The 26,251-nt window shown below is 41.2% G+C and overlaps 2 long non-coding RNA genes across 2 annotated transcripts; one reads left to right on the plus strand and one right to left on the minus strand.

Moving 5' to 3' along the window:
* Positions 1–210: 210 nt before the first annotated feature.
* On the minus strand, positions 211–10,255 carry LOC128767499 (uncharacterized). Its single transcript, XR_008416120.1, has 4 exons — positions 10,078–10,255; positions 815–911; positions 435–513; positions 211–359 (listed from the first exon to the last, which is right to left on the minus strand). It is a non-coding gene; the product is annotated as an uncharacterized LOC128767499 (long non-coding RNA).
* Positions 10,256–10,516: 261 nt separating this feature from the next.
* Positions 10,517–17,265, plus strand: LOC128767790 (uncharacterized). Its single transcript, XR_008416155.1, has 3 exons — positions 10,517–14,848; positions 16,101–16,164; positions 16,443–17,265. It is a non-coding gene; the product is annotated as an uncharacterized LOC128767790 (long non-coding RNA).
* The last annotated feature ends 8,986 nt before the right edge of the window (positions 17,266–26,251 follow it).

Here is a 26,251-nt window from a genome sequence, read left to right on the forward strand (position 1 = left end):
ATTTAAAATGTACAAATGATTTCATCACCCAACAACAGCCGAAATTTAGATAATTTGGAGTCTAGTCTCATGAAGGGAACCGGGCAGCGCCTTCCTGATGCCCCTCTCTTGACCCTCATCTCTGCAGGGAAGATCCTTCAAAACACTGTTCATCGTTCACTTCAGTTCCTGTGATGATTCTGAGTAAGTCAAGTGAGTATCATTTAGTGAGTAAATGATTTTATTTTTGCAAAATAAAAAGGTTGAAAATGAACATTTGTTTTTGGGGACATGTCATCAACTTGAGTTGAACAAGTTAAATTTTACTCCAGAGGTGAATGATGATATGCCAGTCTGTCAAAATAGGTAGGTGGGTGGCTCTAGAAAGAACAGTTGTAGTGCGTTGGTAACAGATTTCCCACAAAGGAGAAGCCTCATCTGCGACAAAAACATACATAATTCGTCTGGTTCATCTCCTGGATGTGGATGGTCACGCCAACACTGGAGCTGTTGATGGTGAATGGTGCAGTATATCTGCACATATACAAAAAAATATACATGGATATACATAAGTGATAATGCCACAGAAAGTGTATATCAACCATACAACAGTACATTTACTTCACAGGATAACTATTTGGATTTTTTGATATTTTTGATCAGTATTTTACAGTATTTAACTGTTAAAAAAATATAGATATTGTTGTATATCCACTCATTTTCATGTATCTATCAATGAATCTACAAATTACTACCAGTAATTTATCAACTGCTAAATTACTTCATACATGCAGCAAAAGCTCAGCGTACTAATTGTGGACAAGTGCGCAGGTACCTGGTGTCCACTGTTTGGTCACTGATCCAGGCCCAACTCGTTGTCCAACTGCCGCAGATTCAGCCTGAAGTACCGCAGCCATATCCAAGCGAAGCTCCTGTAGGGGAGGTTCAAATTCACCACAGTGCGAGCACCTCTAGCAAATGCTACGAAACTAGAGAAGTCTATTTTTCTCATTTTGATTTATTAAGTAGAGACAGTTTGAGCAGCTCTGCCATCTTGCATCCACCATCCTCAACAACTTGGGACCACACCGCCCGTCAATTGAACTACTTTGGTGACACATTTGACCTTGGCAGAAGCCAAGACCAGTCACGACTAGAATTAGCTACCAGCTACAGACGACTTGAGCTACAGCGACTAAAATTGTAGACAGCAGTGTGAATTCATCTCCAGGTATATGCATTTTCCCTCTACAGCATGTACTGTCGCAGGGGGACTAGACCCAGTCAACCTCTATCAGGTATCAAATGACATTTTATTTTATCTGACGGGTCGATGCTGGTGCCGCAGAACTACTTTGAACTACTTAACTATAGCCAACACATCAATTTGATCCACGGTCCAGTCAGGACAACTAATTCCAGCCAGAACATAAAAATGGCATCATTGGTCGATACAGCTCTTCTGATGTTGCTTCCTGCATTTATTCAACCTTCAATATGATTTTGTTGATTTCTGCCCTGCCTTTGAACCTGAGTTTTTTTAGTTTCATCGTCAGTTTTATTGGTGAAATTGTTATTTGACTTTTTTCCCCCACATTTTTGTGGCCTTGTACTCAGGGTTTTTGGTCCCTGCTGTTCCTAATTCATCAGGGATGTGACTCAAGCCAACAAGTCAGCACAATCTTCACTACTTCGAGGGAACAAAGTCCTAATTCAAGGGAACAAAATTCAATTTGGGGACAAAATACTAATTTGTGGGAACGAAATCTAAATTGTGGCCACGAAACAGGCGCAAATCGAGCACACCTTCCCTACCGCCATCATTAGCACATCTCCATAAAGGTACAAACGACTGAGCGGCACAATGATATATCAGTATTGTGACATAAGTTCTGTTTATTTGATGGAAGTGGTACATCAGTATTATTTTTAGTGGGGTGCAGGTTCTTTCATGAGCCACAAGAATAGTATTGTGGGAGTTCACAGCTGTTGAGAGCTGTTTTCTCTGATCTATCCAGTGTGGTTAAACCATGCACTTGTGCAGAATGTACTAAGTAAACTTACTAACTAACAAAGTTAAGACCTGGAATATGGAACTGCGGAACAGTAAATGGCCTTGTTATTTACTTTGTTATGTTAGATCCCTTCGTGTCACTGCATGTTATGTCTGATTTGCACAGGATCATGACAAATGGCCAGTGCACCTGGTCCTTCTTAATCGATCTAACACGTACATCACAACTTAAACAGGTGTGCCACATTGGCAATGCTGGTGCGAGAGAATGTGCCGCTATTTAATATTTCGATTCCCTAAAGTTAGTATTTTGTGGCCACAGATGAGTACATTGTTACCTGAAATTAGTAATTTGTGCGCACATTTTACTCATTTCATGGCCACGTCATGTCAGGTCTGAGGCCTGTTAGTATAGAGCCTAATACAGGATTTAATTCCGAACACATGATGAACATGAACAACAGAGAAGGAAAAAAAAAAGTGGCAGTTGTGGGATTAAACAAGGGTTAAACTACAACTCGCACAGAGATGTGTTTCATGACAGCATGAGTGATGTGCCTGCAATGCTGTGATGCATCATCCACAGACAGCAGAGTTTAACTGATTTATTATGTGTCTGTGTGAGTGAATGTGTCTGTGTGTTCAAAATCTACACCTGCTCACTGATTAGCTGTCAAGACCACTCTGCCAACCACAAGTTGTGTGATGTGTGTGTGAACCACATTTCTGTCAAAATGAAAACACAGACCACAGAAGCAAAGTTTGAACTCTGGAGTGTATATACAGTACATATGAACAATAGGAACAATCTTATTTGATCCATCCACGGGCAACGTTTTCTGTACTTGATTTAGCATTGAAAACCTGCCAATGCTGCCACATTTTTGTTTAGTTTTTTCCTAAAAAATGGGTGTGGACCAGGGGTAGGCAATTACATTTCTCAATTTCTTAGTGTGTTTTATCCATTTTGCGGAAGTGAAACACTGCTAAAAAGAGTGTTACCGTTTAAAATAATCCAGTTCAGTGAAAACAAAGAGGAAGGAAGAAGAATATCATTTTGTAGTTTTAGGATTAGCATGCACACTGGCCAGCAGAATACCATCATGTTTTCATGGCAATTCAAAAAGCGCAAAATTAGGTCTTGAAGCATACAGAACTCACATGTAAATATTATAAGTAATTTATAGTGCTTCATCATGCTTCCTCACTGTATGATGGAACAATAATTTTTGACAAGTCAATGTTGACACCAAAACAAAGGATCAAGGGAGAGTCTTGAGGATTTTCATCCATGACTGTCATGGATGAAATTGCATACAATTTGGCATAAAAGCCAAGTCACATGATGAACATTGAATCATTGGTGGCGTCTTCATAATGACCATGGATCTGTTTTTCACATCAGGAGGAATTTACACTTTTAATCAAATTGGAATGCACCAAAGGGGTTGGAGTTTTGGCCACAACCCACACCACTTGCCGGGACCATCACACCCATCACTGGCAGCAAACGTTTATTGGCACAGAGCATGCCCCTCACTAGAACTTGAATATTGCACAGCTTAACAGGACAAAACACATATCTAGGAGCATTACAGTATGTGTCAAATAAATCAAGTATGTGGCCAGGTACTGGCAGATTGTCTTGGTTTGGTGGTAAATAAGGCAGATTCATTTTATTATCATTTATTTTATTTTTACTTCCTTGAAACCACAATTTGTGCAAAAAAAAAAAAACTGCATTGTTGATATGGAAGAATATGATTCTGATAACATTTCTGTGAAGTTTTAAGGACTGAGGTGAATGAGTTCAAATTTCTATCTCAGTGCATCAGTGCTAAACAAATAAAGTGGGTTTGGCACTGATATGTTGTAAGCCAACTTCTCCAGGGTTGTGAAGGCAGTGGCAAAGATACAAGTAATGTTCAGCACATCGACATTGGAACAGAATCATGAAAGCGTCATCATCTTTGCAGTACAAACACATTAAACAGAGACTGGATCAAGGCCGGTCATTGTACTAGACACACATTATCACATTCAAAACATTGTAGGAATAGGCAGTTATTTTGCTTTCATCCGAATTCTACTTTGGCTGGGTGAAAGTGACCCGATAAAAAAAAAAAAAACATCTGTGGCAGGAAACATCTTGTTGCTTGTCCAAGGGAAAATGGCAGTCCTGCTTTTTTTAAGAATGCCTGGTAAACATTGTTGATTTGGAACTTTAGCAAACTTGAATTGCTGTCAAGTAAAACCAAAGATAATGTGTTGTTTTGGGACATGTTGAGTCGAGTTGACTGGAGTAGATAGACTGAGGATATGACCTTTGGTGTGAGTTGGATGTAGGATATACAAATATTATTCAATATTCTGATTTACACTGACATACACATTTCTGTATAAATGTCTCATCACAGTCTGATGATGTTCTATAGAACACTATTTAAGAATGTGAGGCATGTACACAAGCAGCGGTCTTGAATGCCCAGGAAGACTTTAGGGCTACCATCTACTGCAGTATAACTTCATTGCACTAAGTATGTTAAAACTGTAGGCAGAACTAAATGCACTTACAGTGGTGAATGTACTGTGTGAAATTACAATACACCTTTTATTACCTACACATTTGTGCAAACGTAAAACTTAAAATGCTTCAATTGCTTTACATTGGACTGCTCTTCTCAAAATGGCCTCATTAGCAGTGTCCCCACGGCACTCAGGGTGAAGTAAGTGTCCAGGACAACCAGAAAATATTTAACGAACAATGTGTCCTCGGTCTGTTGGCCATAAGGTTTTCAAAGCGCTTACCGCCGTCACCTGTCAGGGGACGATGCTCCCGCTAAGCCAGCAGCTGTCCAAGTGTGACACACACAATTACAACTTGTGGTGATAAAATGACTCCGTGCGGACATCTACAGATGCTTCATGCCCTCTCTCTCTGACCTTCGGCACGTGTACTCTTTTGTCCACAGTGGTCTAAGTCTGTGGCCCGAAGCGATGAGGCAGATGGGAGCTTATTCCCGACCTCACCTCCTGACATTCCTTCTGTGTACTCACTTACCCTCCTGACATCCTTGTCTACATTAGCATATCATTACCTGATATAATCAACTTTGTTTCAAACTGAGTAAAACTAACTTTTGAGGACAGACCAATTTTTGGTGTAGTGAGACTACCCTTTAGCAGAAGTTAACTTTTGAAATATTGTAATAGGCTATCAGAATTAGAATTAGAAAAAGTTAACATGCTCAATAAACAACAAAAATCTAAATATAAAATGTAAAATAAAAAATGCAAAATACAAAATACTCTTTTTAACAGACAGTGTAGGAAGGAGGAAAAGAAGGCTATGCACCATAGTGCACATGAAGGCGGATGCGCATGGAAGTAGGCTACGTACAATGTGCAAAAAATAAATAAATAAAATAATATCAGACAAGTCAAAGTGAATCTGAATTTTAATTTTAAATAATTTCAGTTCTATGAATGACTTCCCTCGGAATCCACCATGAGAAGAACAAACCCGGCCGTTTACTTCATCTTCCCTCTGTGCCGAAAGTTGGTATATACTGTATGTACACAAACACACGCTGCATGGAAAGGGCCATTAGTCAGAGTTTATGAGAGTAGGTTATTGAGTTGCTGAGCCCAATCCACATGTTGCCCTTTCCAAAGGAGTGTTACACATAAAATTGAAGGCATGTTCTCCATAATGAACTCTCAACCCTTTCATCATTAAGAACAGTAAATACTGTTTGTAGTGGGACTGGAAACAACCTTTGGAGCTTGGCTTCATTTCATTGAAGATTATTTAGTTGAGGGAGTGTGGTTGTGTCTGTGGTAGACTGCGCACACAGCTTTTTTTTTTTTTTTTTTTGAATATCAGCACTTCATTGGCTGAATGATTGAAAAGACACTTGCAAGTGTTGCACCTCGACATATGTTGTTCAAATGTGTGCGTTATTCCCGCAACGATTCTGCGCACAGCTCAGTCACACGGACCAATGATAAAGAGCGGTTCTTTAGCAAGGATGCTGCACCAAGTCATGCTATAGATGCGTCACTATTACCCGTTGAGGATTTCAAATTACCGTATTTTCTGGACTATAGAGCGCACCAGAATATTAGCCGCACCCATGAAATATAAGATGGAAAATAGATCTTTTTTCGTACATAAGCCGCACTGGTCTATAAGCCATGGGTGCACTGTTGCTGTCTGTGCTGCAGAAAATGAAAAGTTCCCTTTCATGAAACGTTTGGTTCAGATTCAGGCGACCGAACACAATGCATCTGGCACACATAGAACAGCAGCGGATTCGCTCAATTCCATCTTAAAATGACACCTGAGAAAGGCGGGTCATCTGGCTAGGTGAAATTAATGATTATTTCCTTCCAAATGTCACTCTCAGTCCGGCGAGTGTCCGCGAGTGACAGCTGATTCCTGCAGTTTCACTTTCATGAGCACCAGAAAACTGTCTGTGCTCCGTCAAGTGCTGGTGTTTTAAATATCGTATTGAATTTGTGGCGTTGATGCCTTTTTCACATGCGTGTGCTGCAGGATGCAAACTAGACATGACAGACTGACAAAAAACCTCCGCAGTAGACAGGCCATTGGCAAGTGAGCGGCGAGTCGGCAGGGAGGGAGGAGCAGGCCACTCCTATTGGCTGGAGGGAGGACGCATCACCGCGGACGGTGCTTCATCAGAGTGTCACATGTGATCAGACAGGCAGTGATTGGCGTTTACCGATCAATTGGACCATCCCTCATAAAAATCCATATATTAGCCGCATTGTTGAATAAGCCGCAGGGTTCAGACCGCGAGAAAAAAGTTGCGGCTTATAGTCCGGAAAATACGGTAAGTGCATTCTAGCAGTTCAATCAACACAGATTCATTGCTTGCATACTTATATTTTGAAATAGCACTTTTACGTCATTCAAAGAGGAAGTACACACTTGTGGCGTGGCGTTCTTCGGGTTGATATTGACGTAACACAGACGTCTGACGGTGCCATGTGAGTGCAATGTCTCAAAACCCATTTTGTTATAGTTGTTCGGCGAAAACAAAGTGCCGAAGAAGTTTTCCCAAATCCACACAAGTCTTCATTCTCAATGAAACCCTTTCATTTATAGCTGCTGTAGAACTTATCTAGGGACTGTTTGACAGAAAGTAGACTTTGTTTAAGACACGTTTGCTGAAGTCTATATCTATGCAACATCATTCAATATTTTTAGCAAGTTTCTATGTCATATATGCTTTGCCCTCTAACAGGCTTTCCTTATTGGCTCCACCATGTACCTTAGAATTGATAAAATTGACTCTCCGCCTTGGGAGGCACCACCCCTCTCCATAAATCCCCCTGTTGCACACTGCTCATCTACTTTTTGTCACTCATTCTGTGGAATTGTATTTGCTGCTTGGATATTCTCACCATCAAGTGCCGTGGATGTGACTTGCACTTCTACTTCTACTGGCAACACATGTTGGAACATGTTGTTGCATGCTGTTTGGGTCCTAGGTACATCTTTGAGCATGATTCCTGTGCTACCGTTCTTCCGTCAGAGGAACGACGGAGATGCATGGCGATTCACCCATGGCTTAGCGGCCTGGTCGGGCACACTGGGGAGGCAGAACATGGACCGTCTGGGTCCAAAGGCAAAGCACCCAAGATGAAGCCTTAGGGAGGAGGACCAAATCTGTGTTTTCATTGAGGAGGTCCCCCTGCAGAAAACGGACGTGTCTTGCTCAGTCCACAAACTTCAGACCAGGAAAAAGAAGAGGCCTGTAAGGCCGTGAGGCCCGTGAGGCCTGGTACCACATCTCGAAGACATGGCGGTACCCGCCAACATTAAAACACCCACAGACGGCTACGAGCCGTACGCCAAAGTCGCTGAAGTTAACTGGAGGAGGGCCTTTGATTGAGAGAATCCGATGAAACCATGCCATGAACTCGAGATCTTGAAAAATATTCAATAAACTCCAAATTAAGATGATTGACATCTGTCTTGTTAGTTCCCTTGAGATACATGAGTTAGCTACTGTGTTGCTACTACCTGACACTGGTGAAGCAGCACAGATTCATTATTTGGTTAAAGCATGTTTTGAACCTGAGAGGTCAAAAAACCTTCAACATACTCAAAATCAATCTCCATTGAGTGAAGAGATATGGGCTACTTTGTCACACACATTGTCATGCGAGTGGCATTATTTATGAAACAGCAACACTCATGCTTTGATTCGGATGTTTATTCAAACTTTGTCGTCAAAAATGCGGTGAACACACCAACATGTCGAGTGACTACGTCAAGGTGATGTTTGGGCATATCGTGGCTGCTATCCAGGCTATACAGTGCACTATTCCTTCTGGGACAGGGAACAATTGCAAACCAATGCCCTGCTCATTTTGACTGCAAACTGAACTGTGCAGGAAGGACTCCAGTGCTCATTGATCATTCTGGTAGATGATCTGTGAAACCTCAGCCGCCTCAGCATTCCATTGTATTTCAACTTCTAAAAGATGATCTGAGATTCAGAAACTGTTGCCACAGTTACTTTGAAAGAGTAATCTGACTACTGATTACTGATTACTACTACTGAAACCTCCCAAAGGGTTTCATGGAAAATGTGTGTCCAACTTATTCTCTTCAGAAATAATGAACTAAGCAGATACTGGGATAGCGCATACCTTCACTTCAGCTCTGCCTTTAACACGATTCTTCCAGCTCTGCTTGAAGACAAGCTTCACCAGCTCGACGTGCCTGACTCCCTCAGCAGATGGATTACAGACTTCCTTCTGCTTCCTAGGAACCACCATCACTGAGGACCTCAAATGGGAGCCAAGCATCAGGTCCCTCATCAGGAAGGCCCAGCAGAGAATGTTCTTTCTGAGGCAGCTACAAAAACTACGACTGCTGACGAAGTTGCTGGTGGAGTTCTACACGGCCATCATCCAGTCCATCCTCACCTCATCTGTCACCGTCTGGTACAACAGCGCCACCTCCAGGGACAAGAACAGACTGCAGCGCATGGTGCGTTCTGCTGAGAAAGTGATCGGTTGCAACCTGCCACCTCTTCAGGACCTGTATGTCTCCAGGACCCAGAGACGTGCAGGTCGGATCAGAGCCGACCCTTCTCACCCTGGACATGGACTGTTTGTTCCTTTTCCCTCTGGAAGGAGGCTGCGGTCCATCCAGACCAGAGCCTCCCGTCACAGGAACAGCTTCTTCCCCTCAGCCGTCAGACTGTTGAATTCATGAACAGCCTTGTTGTTATTCTATTTATTTATTTTTATTTTATTTATTTATTTTTTGTCAGCACTTTATTCCAAAGCACATTCCTAGTTGGTGGGCTCCCCACTGACCATGGCAATAAATTGAATTCTGATTCTGATTCAGATTCTGATTCTGATTCAGTAAGACCCTCATTCTCTCGCAAATAAAATATAAAGAAAATTGAAAATAAACAACAGACAAAGTAAAAATGAAATGTGTGTTTATAGACATTACTGAACTGGGTTTTTTCAATTGATGAATCATTGTTGCAGCCTGGTTAACTATGCTTGATGGTCATTTTTAACCGGAAAACACACGACGACTAGAATCAAAACAGTGGAATCAAAACAAGCGATGCTTGAAAATGGTTGACATGATCCAGCATTTCTGCCTCCATTACGGTTCAAGGCAGCTGTGCAGAGAACATCAAATGCGTTTTTACTGACTCATAAAAAGGCTCTGTGAGGGCAGGCCATCAGAAGCTTTTACATATGTGGAAATGCAGAAGTGCGGGATACTGAAACACACACTTGAGTGAAATGAGATGCTGGGGAGCTGATTGCGATCATTACACCAGACCCCTCGCTGTGTACATCACTGAGCTCTGGTCCGATTGATTAGATGTGTGTTTGGGTGCATCATAAACTGTGTGTCGTCTTGAGAACCAAATGATGATTGCATTCTGCTTGTTATGCCAATATACAGTGAGTTATGAATGCCTGTATTGTCTCTCGCAGGCTTTCTGCTCTTCTATCACTCTCTACACGCCACTTTCCTCAATCACTGCACACAGCGCGTTCGTATTTTCACTCACTTTTGGGAGGCTCGCCCAATTTGTTCTGTCTCATCTGTCGCTTCTTCTATATTTGGAGTGCATCTCTCTGTTTCCCCCTTTTTGTTATTTTCCCATCATTCAGTTATCTTGTTGCCCTCCGCGCGAACGTTTCTCTATCTTGCTGCATCTATTTCAACTGCCTCTTCCAAGCTCTTTTCATTTCCTCTAAAGCACTGCACTTTAGTTCAGACTAAATGATGCAACTGAAGTGCACAAAAGCAGTCTGCAGCTTTAAAGAATGTCATCATCGCTTCATTTTTGGTGGCATAAAACGCTTTGGGCCTTTTATGTCAGTGAACACAGGCATATCAATAGAATAGTGTATTAAAGGAAAGTCATTGCGGCCTCATCACTGGAACTATGGCACCTGATAAAAGCCCTGCTACGGCAATTAGAAACATCAACCCACCTATTCTCTTTGGAGCACTTTAGTGCTGACACTTTCATTACCTGGTAAGTGACGACCCTTCATTTGAGCACACACACCTTTGACAATGGGCAACAGTGCTGTGACATAAAGTCCATTGACACACTCCCTTTGTTTTGGATTTTGTATTGCGACTGCAAAGCTGTGAAAAGTTTTATTGTGTGATCACACCACATTGGTGTTGTCTTTGGTGGCCTATTTTAGTTGTATTTGTAGTCTAGTCTTTGTGGCTATAGCTATCATTTTAGTGATTATTTGTAGTTACTATTGTTTTTAGTGTCGTCCAGTTTTATTGAACTAAAAGCCTGAGCATTTTTGTCTTGCTTTACTCTCAGTGATCCATGGCTATTTTCGACTAGTTTTAGACGAAGAAAACTGATGACATTTTTACCTAAAGTTACAATAATTTAATTAATTTTTAATCATGTGATTCTATTTTGCCCAGTCAATATTGTTTAAGTAGCTAGAGGTGGAGAAGAAGCATACCTCTACTGTTTGTGCAGAGGGGCAGCAGGCATCGTGCAGGGGCAGCTCAGTGCAAGACACAGGGAGATGTTCGGAAGCCCTTATCACTCAATCACTGAGGATGTCACGTGTCATTTTTTACCCCACCCGTGGCTCTTCTCTTTAGTGCCAGTGCCATCAGAAAGTCAACTGTGACTGGAACACACAGTCGTTTGAGGGGCTTTACACAGCAAACATTATTACATTACTATGCATTAGATGAAATCAGTGCCATCCCATGGCTTACCTAACCTCAACCCATGACTTTTTTTTTCAACAAGGTTTCACGTTGCCCAAATGTCAACATTTGACTTCCAGGGAGTGAGACTGTGGAATGCTGCAGCATGTCAGCTTTATTGCGTGTACACCCCCCAGGTGGAATTGAATATTGCAGTACAGTCTCACATGTTGAATGTCTATTTTACAGAAAAGTTGTATCTCAACGCCACTGTTTGACGAAGACAGAAAGATAGGACCAGCTGCAGATGCTGTGTATTTTAAGCAGCGTCTGCCCTCCCTGAATCCAGCAACTTAGTTCATACATTAGCAAGTATGAACTTTCACAACGATGACGGTTACATCACTGTGTAAATACTCAGAATCAGACTCAGCTTTATTGCCAATGTCAGTGAGGATCCCACCAACCAGCAAAGTCTTTGGTACATCACACAATAATGAACAAAAAAATAAAATAAAAATAATAAACATAACTGGTAAATAAATAAACCACAAACAATAAGGGCTGTTCACAAATTCATCAGTCTGATGGATGTGACAGGAGGTTCTGGTCTGGATTGACCGTAGCTTCCTGCCAGAGGGAAGAGGTACAAACAGGAATATCGCAGGACCCAAGTGCAACGTGTTGAGAGACAAGCACCAAAGGCAAGAAGTTGATAAATATTATTATTTATATGCAATAGTCTAAGTTTACTTGTACGCCATTAACTGCAAGACTTACAGGTGCACAGTGAGATGAAAAAGGAAAACACCAAACAAATTACAACCCAAAATAAAAGCGGAACATAACGCACTCTGCCTTTGCTCAACAATACAAGAAGACGTAAAAACAGTACCAGTGAGACCGAAACATTTTTGTGGCAGCTGTTTTACAGACTTTATTTCTACAGGGGTAAATTGTTTAAAAAAAGTAACACTACTACCCAACACTACACAGTCAGAACACTCAGCTGGGTTTGTTCACCATCTCCTGTACCTCTGTACCGCTGTCACAGTGAAATTCACTCTAAATCCAGATGGTGATTTAATTTACTGGGGGACTGTGTTGAACAAGGGACTTCAACAAACACTTAACCCAAAGCATCACAGAGCTGACAACTCTCTCTGTGGTTTCACACCAGATGTTCTTCCACATAACAAGCAAGTGTTTTCCCCATTTGATTCACAAAATTTTCTGACAAATTTTATATTGTTGAACTGTCAACTGCATACACATCATTGATCAGATCACAATGGAAAAGAGCTGGAAACAAAACAAATCATCTCTGGAAATGTACAAATGTGAATGGAATGTAAAGATGAATCATTTCATAAGATAGTTGTTTGTAGGTTTTGGAGAAGTGTGTAAAGACACATTTTAGATTTTAGATTCTTCAAAACAGCCTTTGCTTTGATGACTTCTTTGATCACTCTTGACTTTCTCATGATGAGCTTCATGGTGCAGCCACCTGATAAGGCTTTCAAAAGTGACTACATGAAGAAGCTTAAGAAGACCAAGGGTTTGAAGTGTTGCCAGCAAATCAAAAGGTGGCCGCATCCAAACTATATAACATATTTAGAGTTATTCAACATTTCAAAATTCACATTTGTTGTTGTTTTATTGTTTTATTTATTTAGTGGAAGCGGTGTTTCAACGGAGCGCGCACTATCAATGGTCACTCACACTCAGGAAAAGGAGATCCGACTCCTTTTGCTTGTGACTCAATGTGCACAGTATGGTTAATAGTTGATCATAAAATATGGAAATCACTTCAATAATTTCTGCTGCACCACACACTGTATGTTCTGGGTGAGCTGGTCCTGCTTGCATGTTACACTGAACGTTTAAAATCCCACAACTGCCTATGAACCAGTAGAAAGCTCACTGAAATAATTATTCAAATCCACAGATTTTACAGTGGAGAGTGCCATCTAGAGGGCTCTGAAGAGGAGGACACTGCCATGTGGAACCTCATCAGCCCATCACTTGGGTCGAGTGGCCGATCTAGCTCATAGCAACACCTCTCATCCTTGTCACACAGACCAAGGCACACTGAATCCAGGTTTCACGTGTATTTAGAAGCCTGTCTCCGAGCTCAGTCAGCAGTCGGAAAAAAAAAAAAAAAACAACAATAATAGAAGTAATAAATACATAATAAACTTGGAGACGCCCATAAATGAAATCAGTGTGTTTTTGTACAATACCTGTCTTTTGTAACCCACTTTCAATATTACTGAAATAAGGTTTATAAAAATAAAAGTAAAATAAACCTTAGTTTTGCCAGAAATGAGGCGAAATTCTGGGTTTCTCTTTCACTAACTTTGAATTAGTAATATAGTGATATACTCCATGAACCTAACCTGCTTCTTCAATATAAATAATTGTTTCCCCTGTAAAAGCATGTAAACTCTAAAGGAAAATGCGTTACTTTCCTCAAAATATGTGACATGTGTGATTGTATGATTATTTTCTATTACTATTTTTTATCATTGAGTGTTGATTCTTGGCTGTCAGCATCAGAAAAGAATGGCATTGAAGTTATTGTAAAAAAAAAGAAAAAATCAAAGACCTTTTAGATGATTCTCAGTCATTGTGATGTTTTGCATTTTTTAAGCATAAATTGTAGGTGTGCAAGACAATTTTGACATGAGACTGTGATAGAAATTGTGCAGTTGGTTGAAGAGGACAGTTGATGTTTATGATAATTGCAGTTTACAGTAATCCATTACTGTATAAAACAAATCCACCATACGCATGACACAAGCTGTGTTTAAGCAGTTCAGAGGCACGTGGATCACTAAACTAGATTCTGTCGTGGCCCTCATCTGGGAAAACAGCAGATCAGAGGCCAAATATGATTTAATCCATGAGCACACATGCTACTGTTCAGTGATATCTGAAATATGTCACTATACATTCCTTTTTGCTGACCAGAATTAAATCACGGGGTCCAATTAGCCGGTCAAACAGAACCCCAGAAATAACACTGAGGCATGTGCTCTCTGTCTCATTAATGGGGTTTGTTGTGGACGGTGTTTGAAGATTTGGGTTATGCAAATCCATTCCAAGCAGGTCTTGCAGTGAAAGAAGCGGACTGCAAACTAGAATATCTAAAGGTTAGTGATTTGCAGCACAGTGGGCTGACATTTTCTCAGTGACCCCCACTATCACAGCCTCTGTTTGGCATTTCACACCAGTAGTTATGTAAAGCACGAAGTGCAAGAAGTGATTTCCAACAGAAAACATGTTTGGTGTTGCCCTCACCGATAACCTCTTGGTGCGCACATTTGTATTCAAGTTCACTTCTTTTCTCAGTATTTCCTTTAACTTTTTAAACCTCTTTCCTACACTCCTGAAACTTGGTCACAGCCGATAAAGGCAACCTCTAAATCTTCTTCAGGCTCCTCTGTCTTTCCTGTCTTGGTTGTGATGCTTATGACAGTGAGTCAGACTTTAACAGAACACAGACTTTCTCTCTCTCTTCATTATACGACTATCAAGACAGTGTTTTGACAAGATGGTCTTCAACAGGCCAACAGGAGAGAGTGGACGAGATCGGAAAGTGCCGAAAGGTTGAAGATTGCCTTGAAGGACAAGCAAGGGTTGGTAATGCTGCTTTATTTGTGCCAACCCAAAATTTCTATTAAATTCCTAATTATTGAGTTTTTACTTTGGAAAAAAAACAAAAACAATTGTGTTTTTAAAGATTGTAATATTTTAAAGATTGTAAAATGCTTTTACTAGCATCTTTCCCAAGGGATCTGGTGATTTAGATTTGTCCTCATAAACTTCTACAACTGAACTCCACAAGTTAGAAATTGCATTAACTTGAAAATCTCCTTATACTTGCTTTCTCCAGTGGTACCTCGGTTCTCGACCACAATCCGTTCCATAAGGTGGTTCGAGAAGAGATTTGTTCGAAATCTGAATGGGTTTTTCCCATTACAATTAAGGGAAAAAGAAATAATGCGTTCCAAGCCTTAAAATAGTCTTTTGTAGGAGTGAATGTAGAGTGTCTGCTGCAGGTGCGCTGTTCCTCTATGTGTGTGGCCGCTGCATGTGGGAGGGGTTGCCGAGTGAGTGACGTCTCTCCAGAAGTGAAGAGGTGCCCGGTGTGTGTCCAGCTCTGAATGTGTGCTTCTGTGCAGTTTGGCTGTGACAAAGTCATAAACCAAGTAACGCTCTGTCCCAGACTCGCTTCATCCCTGTCTGAGACTCGCCTCAACAACAGGACATCAAACCCTGGAGTGCGTGCTCCAGCCTCGGAGGAGGTGTCGAGAGCGAGCACCTCCCCTGTGACACTCTACCACGGTCCAGTGCGGAGACAGGAAAGGTTTTACACCTCAGTATGAAGAAAAAACAGTCAGTAAATGTAGCTAACGGACACGTCTGCATACAGAGGCTGCGTTATACACAATAACAAAGCGCGGCGTGGGTCAGCTGATCGGTCCGCACACGTTATGTTTTTTCTAGCTTTTTTCGGAGGCGTTCGAGTTCTGGATTTTCGCTCGAAATCAGAATCAAATTTTGTTTCAAAGTCCATTCGACAACCGAGGTACCACTGTATATATATATATATATATATATATACAACACAATGGCGGTTGGATTTGTACTTTCAGTCACAAATGCCGACTGCCAAACAAAAGCCAGTTCTGTTTATGCCCCTCCAACACTCTCCTCCACACCAGTATGGTCCTCATGCGCCAAGCGGATCTGTCAGTCATTAGTAATGTTCTGGGAAAGTATAGATTAGTTGGTCCATTGATGAGGTACGTTAGCATTATTGAATTGCACTGAGGGCATTGTGGTAATCTCCAAGACTGCACTGAGATACTTCATGTCCTGTAACAGATTTGCAGACCCCTGTGGACCTCCAACCTTGTGTGTGAAAAGGAAATCTTTACGACAATGTCAGGTATCTAAATCTGAAAGCAATAATGTGTTGTTTAATTAAAACTTCATTCTTTGGACTCAGATTATAGACTTATAGACATGTGTACATATTGTGTTGTCTTAAACAGTGCTCCACATGACTTCTTAACTTTACTGTGGCGGGGTCATCCACCTGTTTTACACTGTTGTCATGATGACATGCAGGGAGGCGAATGTGCCCAGTCATTAAATGAACCCACATCATCCTATGGGTAATAAATGAACTTTGGTTCACACTCTGATGTTTTGTTTGCTTAACAGATATGATAAACTACAACACTTCAATGACAAGTGACTGGCAAAACACACTGAATTAGATGAGAGTTGGAAGAGGATGTGCTCCCTGTGTGCTATCTGGGAACACAAACCTTGTTAAACTGTGATTCAAAGCAATCTGTTGATCTTCAAAAACAGACATCGCTTTATAAAGCTCCATTTGCTCATCACCACTGACGTCTGCGGATCAATCTTATTTTCTGTTCATTTGTAGAATATGTGACTCAAACATCACCATGAATCCCGGATATCACTTTAGTTCATTTATTTGCTGACTGAAATAATGCAGAGGGAACCATGTGAAACATGTACAGTACGTGGAAACAATATGCCAGACTCGGCTGCATTGACTCAGCAACAGTAAGAAAGTAAGAAATCTCCAACTTACTCATGACACCAGTCACCGTGATTGAAACACAGTCATTTAAGACTCTTTATAACAAGTGATACATTGCAACAGACAAAGTGAAAGGAGTGTCACTCAATTCCTAACTCTTGCCCCAAACTCATGTTTATTTTACACAAGATGCCAACCACTGCGTCAGTATATGCGCTTCACGAACAAGTCAGTTGTCAAGAGTTGCTGCTTGACGCCTTGGGAGTGTGAATGTGTTCACACAAAATATCCTCCACTAACCCTGTGTTCGCTGGAATTGGTGTCCCACAGGCAACTCTCTTGAAATATAAAAGACATAAAAGAAAGAAAGAATGTGATTCTACTGCATGCATCTCAAGGAGAGTACCGTAACCTTATACTCCTGATGATACTCCCTTGACTCGGAAGAACGACATGCATGCCCATCCGTCGTGAGACCCTGTGGAAAGTACATAATAGTGATCCCACTAGTCTAAATCTCGTTTCTGAATTCACTGCGAAGATGGGCTGAAGCTGCTTGGTGGAGGTTTGCACTCTCAGAGTGCTTATTTTTTAGTTTGGACGAGGAAAACTGATTGAATTGGGAACTTCAGTGTCACGTTTGTCGCACCAAGGGCTGGATCTAAATGCACTTTGTCACTGACACACAGAATACTGGAACAACAAGGTTAAGGTTCACAAGTATTTTAAAGTCAGACACAATAACGAGAACCGAAGGTGGAGCGAGAAGACAACACACAGGATGGGTGAAGAATCTGGAACAGAGTTTGCTGTTCATAACTCCTTATGTGGATCTCCTTATTATTGACAGTACTTAAAGTCACCTAGTCTAAAAATCATGACAAATACACACTTTACAAAATGTGGAATGAATGGACCAACATCCATGGCTTAGCCTTGATCAAAAGCCGGGGGCAACAGAAATTCCCATGAATTCCTGGCTCTCCTGCAGTTTTGGCTCAGGAAATGGCGAGTGGGCAACTTGACCTGCCTGCGACGGTAGCTAAGAGGCGAGGGAGATAATCCAGTTAGCATTTGCACAATTCTTCCACCTGGAGCACAGCTGACTCTGAGAACACAGTCACTGACTCCACCTCATAGGAAGTGCGCTCATTTTCTTTATTGTACACAGAACAAGAAGTCATACGGAAGTCAGTGTGCACTGCGTGCTTTGCTTATTTGCATTAGCTTGCCGCTGGGCCCTGTTGTACTGTTGTTCCCCAGATCCAAGCATCTTTGGCATCGCTGGTAGCTACTGAAATCTGGCAGAACGGCAACACACACCATGCCAAGTCAACTTCCATTACTATAATGAAGACACATTCCTCAGAAAAAACACACACACAATTTACCAACATTTTTAATCACAGCTGTCATTCAGTGTGTGAAGGTAAAAGGAGGGTGAGCTTAGAGCAGGCACTTCAACATCCTGTGATCATTTCCTACCTTTGTTTCTTCTTAATTACCTGGCTGAATGCTTTTGAATTTTGTCAAAATCAAAATTCAACTCTATAATACATAAAAGGATTTGGCCATATTCACCAAGTCTATTTTATCAACCGTTAGCATGGTTGATAAGTTAGTCGGGCCTCACGTCAGTGATCCAGTGCTTTAGAAACTCCCATCTGTCATTGCAATACAATGAAAACAGCTATATCAACGTTCTATTGAAAATGTAACATTCCAATTCAGATACCAGCTGATGGAAACGCATTGATGATGATGACAGCTCCATTGGTGTGTGTGTCGGCATTGAACCATCATGCTGATTCTGGTTAAAGTTAAACTAGTTGATCAGTCAGTATCATTGCTGTGTACAAAGTTCAGTACAATGGCAACTTTGGACGTACTCAGCAGTTTAATAAAGCTATTGCCTTAGTCTGGATACTCTCTGCAAGTAACCATAATAAATGTTGGATCTATTGTTGTGTCTGCCATGGTTTTTTATACAAGTTTATTTATCTTAACGGATCATACGTCCAAACAACAAGTATGAATAGCCTGCTTCCGCCAATCACTTCTGACTTCTGTCATTCTCAACACCCCCGTTTTGTTCCTAAGTGCACTTCCATTGTCTGTTCGGTGAAATGTCATTGTGTATAGCTTAATGCATTTGTGAATTACACATCTTGGTCACTGTGTGACCGATGATCGTGAGTAAAAATGGATCAACGAAAATCTTACATCACTTACAAGACGAAGTGCTCGAGACCACTGTGGATAAAAAAAAGGATATGTGAAAACTTGAGGACAATGCATATGGCAGACTTGGCAGTCCAAAGCCTTTTGACCAGTGAACTTTGTTCTTAGGAGTAGGTTCAAATTTCCCCGATGTGCTAGGCATTCTGAAGAAGCAAGGTTCCACATTTCAGCACCACGGAGAGTGTTAGAGGTTATTTACTAAAACTCCATCCTCTCCTGCAATGACCTACGGCAGGATTTCCTCCCCCTGTACTACCACATATATATACCCATGAAGCTGCGTGTGAATTAGTCCCACCAAGTCAACAGAGATTACACAGATTTTCACCAGTTATACTTCAGTATGAAGGGTTCATCTAGAATGCATTTCAAATAGCTTCATAAGGAATTATGATTATTAAGGCAGGCAGGTCTCAAAAGTCTTGTTGTTCTTCGGACCAGATATTTTCAGCGAGAAAGCTGTCTTGGAAGTGACTTTTCAATGTCGTTATTTAACCCACGAACAGCTAAGACAGCACAGGAGTGTTTGCAATCAGAGCAATTTTATGATGATTATGAACACGCGATTTTACTAAATGTTAGCCAGCAGCACAGTGAATACAGTGAATTTCAGCCCCTTGCAGAAACAGTTCCTAAGATGCTGGCCATTGCCACCAACAACATAAAAATAGAAGAGGAAAAAAAGCTAGCATTAACAATATGGTCTGGTTTGTGCACTATATTTTAATGTTTGTCGGACTGTGTTTGACTTTTGTTTGACTGGCTCCACTACTACTTCCCCTAAAGGTCATGTGCTGAAGATGACGATCCTTTTTTATATTAGAGATACAACAGCATTGAGTGCATCCAGTTTTAAGTGTGGCTGCTGGTAATGCCATCCTCCATCATATCAGTCTGTCCAGGCGAAATCTTTGAGACTCATCTTGGTAGATGGCAATCAGTTGTCTATGAATCATTTGGATCGCAACATTAGCATGGGACATAATAAATCAATAAATATGACATAAATCACATAAATGCCATATCATATCTGTTATACTAGTATTACATTGTGTTAGAATTAGACAATGATAAAAAACAAAATATAATGTTTTACCTTAATCTGCATGTTACATGGGGAGGCATGGTGGCACAATGGTAAACACTTTGCACTTTCTGGTAAGCACTGTTGTGGAATTTGTGATTACAATAAAGATCTTGGGGAGAAAATCTACACAAACACGAATGTAGCAACAACCTTGAGCATCTGTGAGAAGTGCAGGCTGCTCTCAGAGTTCTGAAAACAAGGAGGAATGGTACGACCAAAAACAATGAGGCAGCTTTCAGCTGTAACTTTCCATAAGTCTGAACAATAACAATGATTTTCCATCACAACACAGCTTCACGTTGAAGGGTTCGAACCTTGCTCAAGGTTTCCTCGGTTAATTGGGCACTCAAAAATTTCCCATAGGAATTTGTGTGTGCGTGAATGGTGTATGTGCCCCGCGATGGACTGGCAACCTCTCTGAGGTGTATTGCTGCCTCTCGCCCAATGACCGCCACAGCCACTGAGAATGGGCACATGTAAGAACCACCAGCCGTCATTTCAGTCCAAGAGCAGGGGTTTCTGTTTTGTAGTCAGGATTTTTTTACTTTGTTTTTTTTTTTTTTTTCCAGATTTTATGGGGCATCAAAAACATGGGCAGATGCCCTCTACTAGTGATGGGTAGATGAGGTTTTAGGACACAGTGTCCTGATTTTCAGAGGCCACCAGGTGGCACTGTCTGATATAAATTGTCTGCACTTGAACAACTAATTCAATGAAATCATTTTTAAACCAAGTGCGCTCCCTAGTGGCCTCGGAAAATTAGGACACTGTTCCATCAACCGTGAAATAGTTTCATGATACCACATCACTCATCACTACTATCTACCAACTATTGTTCTGGAATGATTTTCACAGCCAGTTCAGAAATGCAGAAAGCAGTGCTAAGAGAGCGCAGCAATCATGTGGACTGTAAATCTAGCTACATGTCCACTGAAAACCTCTAAAATGCCTCGCCTGGGTCCACAAGTGACAAGGAACAGACCAACCTGAAGGCAGCCTCTCGAAAACCCATTGCCTTAAACTGCAGGCGATGGGTTTTCTTGAGGATCTCACTGCAAATGAAAAAGATAAATCATCACCTTTGGACGGTACCTTTAGCCAGTCTGTACTCAGAGACACTTTTTTTGTGATCAGAAATGGACAATGCAAAGAGATCATTCATTTACATGGAGAAGACGAGGATGAAGTAAGATTTGTGCTACACAGTAATATGGGCATGGACATTAGGGGTGTCAATCCATTACTATCTCATGATTCAATTCCGATTTTTGGGGCCAAACATTGTTTTTTTTATTCAAAATGATTTTATGGCTAATGATCCCTGATCTGCTTTCTGATTGTTCTTCAACAATTTGAGACATTAAAGTTTCCTTTATCTCATTTATTATGTTAAACATTTATTCATGCTTAAGTTGGAATTATTGCCACTCTTAACATAAAAGCAATATCACACACTGCTTGAGTCACTAAATAAAATCACCTCTTTACTAAAAACATCTGTCAAACGTGCCACCTTTTAAACTTCCTTTAGTCTGTTAAAGGTGAAGCTGTGGCACAGTTGTCTCAGTGACAAAACTTACAGGTTCCGCTGTCTGTGGCGCCAGCGCAAATGCTGTGTTGCGACTAGTCTGACATCTTTCTCTGTGTATTTTTATTTTGAAAACGATTTTGGGACCCTATAAATCAAATCTGAATCATAGTGAGGACCAAGATTTTTTATATGAATTGATTTTTGGTCCACCACTAATGGATATCGCAAAAGAGCAGGGAATTCCTTACCTTCTTTCTGGATGTGGTGGACTTTCCAGATGGGGTTTCACACTCAACGATAACCATGCTATTTTGTCCCTATTTGAATCCTTTCCAACCAAGGATGGTGAACCACCATTGATTTGAACTACAGTATTTAAAGATTATTCAGTGCCCAACCATTATAAATATGTATGTCAAAAATCATATGTAAGAGACAGAGAGGCAAGGAAGCAAAAGGAGATATTTTGAAATTGAATTGATATTTTTAAAGAACACTTCCACTCCAATCTGCAGCTACCCGGACCTACCCTGTCTCTTAATTTTCCAGATGTGACGTTCTTCCTTCTTGATTCATTCAGTAAAAAAGAATCCACCATCACCTGATGCACTTTCACGTTATGAGTTGTGCTTTACCTCGTTGTTGTATTTTCACCTTGTTTTATCATGAGTGATCTCGCAAAATTTGTGGCTGGAAGGACATGATTCTTGGTCAGTAGGGAGTGTCTGAAAATGAAGAGCCGAACCTGAATAAGCCCAACACTTCATACTGCATTATAAAGTGCTGACATTTAACTGTGCAGGATATAATAATAATCCAATGTGAATAGAGCAGCAACAAACAGTGTTTAGATTTTAAGGCCTCTTTTCCAACAAATTTGAAAAAAAAAGCCTTGGGAGAGATGAGTGCATCATTGCTAAAATAACACACCCAGAAACAAACCGAAGCAGACAGCAGTATTCTGTGCGGCATCGTTATGTAGAGCTGGCCCAGCATTTCACCATAGAATTTAAATTTTCAAAGTTCCCAAAGCAGCAAAGAATCCCCTTTGTCTTTCTTGAAATTCATGTGCAGTCAGCCTGAGCTGAAATATATATGCTGGATTCTGCTCTCTGCAGCACTGTGCGTTTCCAGCTGGAGTCGGTCAGCATCTTCAAATACTGTTTTTGTATGATCAGAAATGTGTTGAGCAACTGTGTTTTCACAGCTCTACTTTATGTTTGCGGGCATTAAGGAATTCCTATTTCTCTTCCAAGCCCATGTCACCTGTCTTTCACAATGTGCAGACCTTCAAGCTAAGACAATGTGAGCTGCTTGTGTAAAGGATTGAAAAAGGTTGTTTAAAAACATCACCGTGACCAAAGTTCAACTAAATATGGATTGATTTTCTTCATTGATGGAACAAAAAAATATGCCTTTCACAGTCGTGCTAGTGCTAGCGCTAGTGGGGTAATGTGCAGCAAGTTCAACTTTCGGGATAAGTAATGCAATGGGGAATCTACCTCTATAAGCTTGAATTGTAACTCTAAATTGGAAGTTTAAAAACAAATAAATGACTACAAATGCACAATCCTGAACCATGTATTCATTTGTTTTTCACTCCAAAAACCTTTCACATGGTTTTTAACAAATACTTTATAACAAATGTCTCATTGTCAGCGGACAACGATCATATTTCTGGTGGTAATGGAGGCCTTCTGACAACCTATCCTCACTCCCATGGTGTAATAGGGTGACCTTGGGAAAATGTACTTTTGCATCCTGCAGCGTTGCATGTTGACCCATACACATTGACATTTCAATGCATTAAAAAACTTCGGGGGGAAGTGTGGCATGACATCAGATCACTGACTGCGGTTACATGCAGAGCGTACTGCGACAAAGACAAGTTGCTGAGTCAGATCGCATCATGTTCTCCTGGTTTGCATACTATGCATTTAAACTCAAACTATGAGTAGTTCAAGAGGGGAGGCACCACGAGCTCTTCAGTCTTTCCGGTTCCTAAGAATCAGAATCAGAATTTAATTTATTGCCATGGTCAGTGGGGAGCCCACCAAGTAGGAATGTGTTTTGAAATAAAGTGCTGACAGAAAAAATAAAATAAAATCAAATAAACAACAAAGGCTGTTCATGAATTCAACAGTTTGACAGCTGAGGGGAAGGAGCTGTTCCTGTGACGGGAGGTTCTGGTCTGGATGGACCGTAGCCTCCTGCCAGAGGGAAGAGGAACAAACAGTCCATGACCAGGGTGAGAAGGGTCGGCTCTGATCCGACCTGGACGTCTCTGGGTCCTGGAGACATACAGGTCCTGAGGAGGTGACAGGTTGCAACCGATCACCTTCTCAGCAGAACGTACGATGTGCTGCAGTCGGCTCTTGTCCCTGGAGGTGGCGCTGTTGTACCAGACAGTGATAGATGAGGTGAGGATGGACTGGATGATGGCTGTGTAGAACTACACCAGCAACATCGTCGGCAGTCGTAGTTTACGTAGCTGCCTCAGGAAGAACATTCTCTGCTGGGCCTTCCTGATGAGGGACCTGATGGTTGGCTCCCATTTGAGGTCCTCAGTGATGGTGGTTCCTAGGAAGCAGAAGACCATGGAGGAAGAGGTAGAGGTTGACAGGTAGCAAGAAGCCATTTAGATTGTTATATTAAACTCTGTCAGCGACAGCGATCGTGCTGATGAATGAACTTGTTTAACTTCAGGGTGAGCTTGTCCTAGTGATGGTTCAATGCCGTCACCATCATGGAGATGTCATTGTCAACACACTGCCTTCGGCAAGTATTCTTGTAGCACAAGGATGATAGATGTGGAGTAACTAAAGAGTCACGCTGTTGATCACCAGTGTGAGCCCCAACTCACTTTGCAACCATGCTCACGGTTGAACCAGACGATTGTGGCAATGTCCCTTCAAACCAACAACTAACAATCAAAATTGATTGATCTGAGTGAAGGAATTTGAAGCTAAATCTATGGATCTTCCCTCCCAGCCGTATTTATTGTCAAGCTGTATCAATATACCCACTTCATTTAATGTTGGTCTTCATTTTACATCATCTTTTGTAACATTTAGTTTTGCTCTGGTTTTGCTTTGTTTACCGTTGAAGCAATGTGAACCGGCTCTCATATCAAATTAAGCCAGTAAATCCATGGTAAATAGTTCTCATGGACCCCTTTAACAGTGACTTGCTTGTTTCTGGTTCTGGAAGCGGTGCCATTCTGGATTAATGGAACCTCTGTGCCGTCCACGGAACCAGCCCATGTTCATACAAGATGAAGTGGAACTTAAGTGCTAAAAAGTGTAACTTGGGCGGAAATAAACAGCACAGTGGCAAAATGACTCGTCGCTCCGACATTCTGAAAACATTTGTTGCTTCCCAGATTTGTTTTTGTCCAACATTCAAGATTGTGACAACTTTTGATGATGAGGACACAGGCACATGCCTTCGCAAACTGGAACCAGGACTGCATCCATGTGAAAGGGCTCATGGTTATCCAACAGGGATCTTTTCTGTGTGCTTCAATGTGCTAAGGCCTCTTTCTTTGTGAATCATGTTTAGCACATTTTTTTGAAAAAGAAAATCAATTATAAGTGTTGTTGTTGGTACTTAATCTTGATTTTGGCATTTTTATTTACAGAGAAAGCAGGAAGTTTGTTTTGTTAACATAAAAATGTATTTTCCTAGAGACCCTAAATTTCTTGAAAAGGCCCTGTTATTTTATTCAAGATGGCACCGAAGACAGCTGGCCTGGCATTATTCTGTGTGTTATTTTTCTTGTTTTTTTATGTTTTGATGGTGTGTCCGTGTCTTCTTACACCTAAGATGAGTTGATTAACATCAAGTCTATCACTCTGTCTGACTACTTACCTGTATTTTTGGTATCTGCCTAGTATCCTCCACTTTTTGGCTGGACGAAAGAGGAGGAGAGGGAAACGTGCCCGTGCGCGCTTCACCGAAAAGGATCGTGCAAAACCCATTCCTTGTTCAGCAATGAGAAAAATGAACTGGTACTGATGTTGAGAAGGAACAGGGACTTTTCCTCCTCTTGTGTTTTGTGTTTCACAGAGACGTGGTCTAGCTTCACTGCACGCACCAGGTTCCGGAGCTCACCCGCGAACCCAAAGGTGGTGGTGTGTTTTTCCACATCAACGATTGATGGTGTACGGACATACAATAACAACCACAATGCTGTCCCCATCTAGAATGTCTTATAGTGACCTGTATTTTATTCCTCGCATGAGTTTGCATCATTCATTCTGGCTGCCATGTATGTACTCCCGAGCGGGGGCGTTCACAAGGCTCAGTGCATTAGAACATTTTCCAGACACTCCAGCTATTGTGCTTGGTGACTTCAGCTGGGTGACAGGAACTGCTACAAAGAGCTGAAATATCTGTTTCGGAGGGAGTTGAAGAAAGCTAAGTGTAACGATTTAAGATGGGAGACATGCAGGAGCCAGGAGATGAAAGTCCAAAAGAAGTTCCAACAAATTTAATAATTAAACAAACAGAATCAAATTCAACTTCTACACAAGAAGGAGACAACATAAAAAATAAAAAAAAATACAAAAGGGTAAAAGCAGAAACGAAATTCGACC

Source organism: Synchiropus splendidus, chromosome 11 (genome assembly GCF_027744825.2).
Source record: "Synchiropus splendidus isolate RoL2022-P1 chromosome 11, RoL_Sspl_1.0, whole genome shotgun sequence".
NCBI lineage: Eukaryota > Metazoa > Chordata > Actinopteri > Syngnathiformes > Callionymidae > Synchiropus > Synchiropus splendidus.